The sequence below is a fragment of the Leptidea sinapis genome, chromosome 24 (genome assembly GCF_905404315.1).
Source record: "Leptidea sinapis chromosome 24, ilLepSina1.1, whole genome shotgun sequence".
In the NCBI taxonomy this organism is placed as follows: domain Eukaryota; kingdom Metazoa; phylum Arthropoda; class Insecta; order Lepidoptera; family Pieridae; genus Leptidea; species Leptidea sinapis.
In genome coordinates, this window is record NC_066288.1 from 4,907,921 (window position 1) to 4,914,215 (window position 6,295).

Sequence of the window (6,295 nt, forward strand, 5' to 3'; positions counted from 1 at the left end):
ATTCAAAAACCTGACTCAACACGTAATCCGTGGTTAAGTGTATTTTGCAACTGTCCATTCGGACGGTTAGCTAACCGCTGGCTCGATCACAGGTATGAATTCAAAAACCGAATTGTACATAAATTATGATATGTTAATTAAATTTATATATTGCAAGGATCTCCAATTCATTTAAGATATATCTTATCGATTGCTGATTGTTAGTAAATTTTTATATTATTAAAATGATTTAATCATTTTGCCATGTAATTGGGAATTGATTTGCGAATAAAGTCTGATAAACCGAATTTCAAAGAAGATAAGACAATTTAATTATTGACTACAGTTGAATTATTTTTTCACTATGTCGCGTATATATTACCTTTTTTTGATAATTTGTAGTTTTGGTGTTCTTGCTCAATGGCGTAAGTGTTTCTATCTTATCATAAATTATCTATTTTCATTATGTATGTAATATGTGTGTCCGCCATTTTTTTATTTCGAGAGAGGAGGAAAATAGATTTACGTATTTAGGGCTCATCGGGCCCTAACGACTAAAAATCCTCTATGCTTGTAGCTCGAAAGTTATTTTAGTGAAGCCGGGCGTGGGCCAAAGAAGGCGTTGAAGGCCAAATAGGCCGCTCACAAGTGCAGCGAGTCTTGGAAGGAGACTTGAACCTCGGATCGAGTGTGTGTGTGTGTGTGTGTGTGTGTGTGTGTGTGTGTGTGTACGTGAGTGTTTAATTTACAAGTGAGAAGGTTGCAGTAGACTTTCCGTTTCTGAATATGATAATTGCTAATTGTGATGATATGATAGATATAACCAGCTACTATGCTTGGCGTTGGTAGAGTATGAGAAAGCCTTTGATTTAATCGAGTCCTGGGCGATGCTTCATTCTCTCCAGAGGTGCCACATTGATTACCGATATATCGAAGCGTGGAAATGTCTGTATGGAAACAGAGTCCGTCTCCAGGATCAGATCTCGAAGCCTATCTGACGATTAAATATCAAATGACTTGACCAGATCATCAGTCCATCTTGTGGGGAGTATAGATAAAAAGGGGTGCGTGGATAAAAATGTTAGAATAAAGATATTAAATAAATTTTAACTATATATCTATAAAATATAAGAGATCCACCGATATTTGACTCATCACGAAATCTCAGAAACTACAAAGCCAACAAACTTGGAATTTGGAAGGTAGGTTCTTTCTAGGACGTAGGTGTCAGCTAAGAAACGGATTTGAGAAGCTGTGCATTATCCTGTGGAATTTCATCACACGTTGAAGAGCCACCAAGAATACCACCTCACATCCTGTACTTCAAGGTTGGCGCTCAAATTATTTTAATCCGCAATCTAAACCCTCCAAAACTTTGCAATGGAACCATACTTCAGGTCAAGACCTTGCATAAACATGTGATTGAAGCCACCATTTTTACTGGCGTCAACGAAGGGGAAACATTCTTTATCTCTAGGATTCCCTTGATACCATCGGATTACCAATTTGAATTGAAACGTCTGCAATTTCCGGTTAAACTATGCTACGCGATGACAATGAATAAAGCACGGGACCAAAGTTTGAAACTAGCCGGTATAGATCTCAGAAATGATTGTTTCTTGCATGGCCAGAACTCACCGTTCAAGTCAGTTCACCAGATTTTTTCTTCAACACGAAAGAAGATCCAGAAATGTTGTTTCCAGGGAAGTCTTACAAATTATTTTTTCCTTTATTTTCAATTCAATTATTTTTTCCATACCATCGGATTACCAATTGCATTTTAAACAAAGCAAAAATTTCTGGTTAAGAAATTATACTACTCGATAATCTTATTATAATAATAAAGGCAGAATCAACCTTTGAAAACAGCCGGTGTACATGTCAGTAATTCTTTCTTTCACGACCAGTTGTACCTACATGGAGGCTTATAACAATATGTAAATTGAATTATTGTTCACGGGAAAGTTTGGAAAAAATCGAACTGTCAGCTCTTTATTCCAAAAAAAAATGTAAATTGTGACCACTTTAGGTATGAACTATGAAGCGCGGTATATATGTAATATTATTCATCATGTCATTCATAATATTTATTAACAGGAATTTTGCTATTTAAGATAACCAAGCCTGTCTGTTAAACTATGGGGATTACATTCACGACATCCTGCAGGAGACGTTGCATGAACTGGAAAATGACGTTAAGTTGTGCAACTTGAAAATTATTGACTTCAATCAAACTATAGAGTAAGTTTAGTTTAAATAATCTGGCTATTACAAAGCCATATATTATGGGATTGGTCTCTACTAGATACTGCACTACCTACGAACAATAGTTTTTTTATTACGGCAACTGTGAGATCTTGACACTCAATGGCATCTTTCAAATTTTATAACATACGCTTCGTGTTATTTTACATTGAAATTAATAAAATACAAAATACTTACTGGTGATATGCGATCCCAGTGTCTTTCTTATTTCTTGTAGTATTCTTTTTACAAAGTTTTACTACGCAAACCGGCATTTTAATTTCAATTATTATTAGTAAAGTTTAACAAAACATGTGGCACATCAGCGCCACAAATTGTTCTAGGCTAGCTCGAGTACGCCCCATTATGCGTCTATGCCTGCGGTAGGTATCTAGTTCGAGCCCAGCGAAGTCCAATTCTTAATATAAGCAAAAAACATTGAACCCGTATGCTCATTTGTCAATATTTCCAAAAATATAATCATATGGATTCGTTTCAGCCAACAAATGTATTCATGGTACTTAGGTGGAATTGTTGTATATTCCAATGGATTTGTTAATTCCATTGAGATGGTAAATGTGCCTGCTGTTTCCAATATGTTCACCAGACGCGTCAATGCCAACTACACGGAATACTTCGCTGGTATATCAGCAACATTGGACTTTGATAACGTCAAACTTGGGATGGATGTCTCAACGATTATAGAGGGTATTGGTGAAGGGCACTATACCGGAGTGTTCAATATGAACCGGATAAGGTTTACTCTCGGGGTATGTATGCTTGGCATGTTTTTTTTAATTATAGTGTGTCTTCTACCACATTTATCACGGGGGTGTTCCGAAGAGTTGTTTCACCTGATTCCTGCCGCCGAATTCTACCTTCGCACGACACCCACAAATTAGGATATCATTCCCACTATCTGGATGTGTGGCGGTCCTCCACAGTGCGCTTTTCAAGGAGCTTTCATCGACGTACTATGCGTACACGTGCAGTGTTTCAGGGACGATACGACATGGGTTCCTTCAAAAAAAGCGCGCACACCTTCCTTAAAGGCCGGCAAAGCTCCTGTGGTGCCTGTAGTGTTGAAGAGAATGTGGGCGGCGATGATCACTTAACACCAGATGACCCGTACGCTCGTTTGTCCTCCTTTTTCCACAAAAAAGTTGAAGCCCGCGATTCCGAACATCTTCTCTACTAGCGTTGATTGCGAGTGTGATTGGATGTCGACATCTCATTTGCGAACAAACTATCGGTCCTTCTATTTGTACTAACAAAAATATCAAATCTTTTTTTTATGAAAATAAGGGAAGAGTCGAGGAGGACGTTCAGCTGATAGTAATTGATACGACCTGCCCATTACATGCAGTGCCGCTCAGGATTATTGAAAAATCCAAAAATTCTGAGCGGCACTATAATTGCGCTTGTCACCTTGAGGCATAAGTTGTCAAGTCTATGTAATGTAATGTAAATGTAATCGTAGTATTGTAAATCTATACATGCATATAAATAAAATTGGAGCGTCTGTTTGTAATCCTTTCTTATGCGGTGTTTCCGGAACGATACGACATGGTTACCTTCAAAAAAAGCGCGTACACCTTCAAGAGGCCGGCAACGCTCGTGTGATTCCTCTGGTGTTGCAAGAGAACGTGGGCGGCGGTGATCACTTAGCACCAGGTGACCCGTAGGCTCGTTTGTCCTCCTATTCCATAAAAAAATATTGAAATAACCGTTTTTTATATGTACATGAATATATATACGGTACCTACATACAACAAAATAACATTTTTTACAATTTTTGTCTGTCTGTTTGTTCCGGCTATTGAAATGGCTGGACCGATTTTGACGCGACTTTTATTGGCAGGTAGCTGATGCAATAAGGAGTAACTAAGACTACGTTTATTTTAGAAAAAAATCTTTTATTTTAGAAAAATAACGTAAAGTTGCAATGTCCAAGAAACGGTCTCACTCTAAAATAATTCATATGGCAAAACAACGTTTGCCGGGTCAGCTAGTATAATTATAAGATTTGTTTTATTTCAATAAATACTTATTTTATGTTTTAGATCCAGAAGAACATAAATACGAACATTACTACAGTATCAATTACCAACTCAGGTACAACAGCTACTTCTCAAAAAATGCAATATCTACCAAATACAAATGTGACCCAAGTTCTGTCTCGGATGGTGAGTGCCCTATTTAAAGTCAATCATACGAAATCACCGAAACTCTTAAAGAAAAAAGCGATTCACTCGATTGTTTGAAACGTGCAATGATTGATAGATTGACAGATGACGGCTATAATCTTGTAAAATACGGAGATAGCCAAAATCCTCTACGTTTTAAGTAACTGTTCGCTTTCAAACTTAGCCAGATTATTCGTCACCATATTGTATTTACTACCATTTCAAACTTACGTCAAATCTCACTACACATTTCATACCTAACTAATTTTCAATTTTTAATTAGGCCTCTTATTACGTAGTATTTACATCCTCTTTGAGCAGTGTCATTAAATCATCGGTACATATCACTTTATGAATATAATGAATACCAAAAGAAATAGTTGTACTTCCTATTACTAGCCTTGTCTTGAACATAGACCAAGTATAGTAACTAGACTAATTGATAGCTTCCGTCTCACTCACACGAGGAAAAGAAAAACTTATGCGAGTCTTATGTAAAGAAATGAGATAGAGTGATTAGATTTTTTGTTTCGCCATGTGTGCCGGTTTTTTCAATGTCAGCACACCCGGTGTGCTAAACAAACTTGACGGCGCTGCACAGAAAACTTGTGTAACGTGTGAAATATCCACTATTTATTCAACAGTAGAATCGAAGGAAATATGGTGCAATGTTGTGTTTTACGATGTAAAAGTGATAGTGAAAGAACACTTGTGTTATATTATGTATCATTGTACCTATATATGTAGGATTATCAATCTCGTGTTGGCCACGCCAAACCGATATCTAGTTACTATACTTGGCCTATGGTCTTGAAGATGTTTACTGTTGTTGGGGTTTTTTTTTCTGCTTGTTGACTTTACCTCACCTAATAGAGAATTGTAGAAAAATATATGTTCAGGACTTAGCCTATAACCGATTAACAATTTTACTAAATAATTTTTAGATTAACCTGTTTTATTTTTCAGTTTAATCATAATTTGATGTCAAACAGTTACTCGACGTGGGCTCACGATATAATACTGCCTATTGTAACTAGGAATGTGGGAAAATACGAATTTCCTGAAATACGCTTCGATGGATGCTAGATCTTGAAGAAACTGAGTTCTGTGACCGTGAAAAAGCATAAAAGTCAAATAACGTAATTATTTTTGATAAGACGTGTACTTAGAGTTACCTAGACGTGTTTATCACAGCAAAACAATGTATTGACAATTAATAATATTATATGATGAATATGTTTCACATTTTCACTTAACATATTTTTAAACTCTTTTATGAGTGCCCACCCAGAGATGAGAACAGGACCTATTCCATGTGAAGCTGAATATTATGTGCCTTATGTAGTTGCAAGCGGTATGAAAGGCATAAAAGGCATTTGTTTTCTCAAAATTGACAACTTTGGAATTCTTTTTGATATCATTTCTAATAAACTAGATACTGCTACTGCTTCGGAAACAAATGGCGCTCTGATTGAGAAGAAGCGGCACAAGAAACTATCCCAGCATTTTTTTTGCGTAGGTGGCTTAAAGTTAACATGTGAAGCATAGATTTTTTTATACTTAATCTGGATGGGAACATCGATTGTTTCTTGAACTGTTTCAATTTGCAATCGGGCTTTTTTGTTAGATAGCAGAAAGATCTACGTGTGTCTCTTCTAATGGTAAGTCGACCGTACCGCACATACTCTTTTGAAACACCATGAGAGCCACTGCAGTCTTGGTTTTATGCGCTTTTTAAGGAACCCATGTCCTGAAACTGCACTGTAGATGAACGCCAAACATCTTGATAATAATGATGACATTTTGGTTTTTGACGTGGGGTGTGATGCTGCAATTTGGTTGCAGAAATTCAGTCACAGAGCTCTTCAAAACACTCCCCGTGATAA

General features: G+C 36.8%; 1 long non-coding RNA gene across 1 annotated transcript; it reads left to right on the forward strand.

Annotated features, from left to right (window-relative positions):
* The first annotated feature begins 260 nt into the window (after nucleotides 1–260).
* Nucleotides 261–5,648, forward strand: LOC126971716 (uncharacterized). Its single transcript, XR_007730968.1, has 5 exons — nucleotides 261–404; nucleotides 2,094–2,220; nucleotides 2,723–2,993; nucleotides 4,287–4,409; nucleotides 5,376–5,648. It is a non-coding gene; the product is annotated as an uncharacterized LOC126971716 (long non-coding RNA).
* The last annotated feature ends 647 nt before the right edge of the window (nucleotides 5,649–6,295 follow it).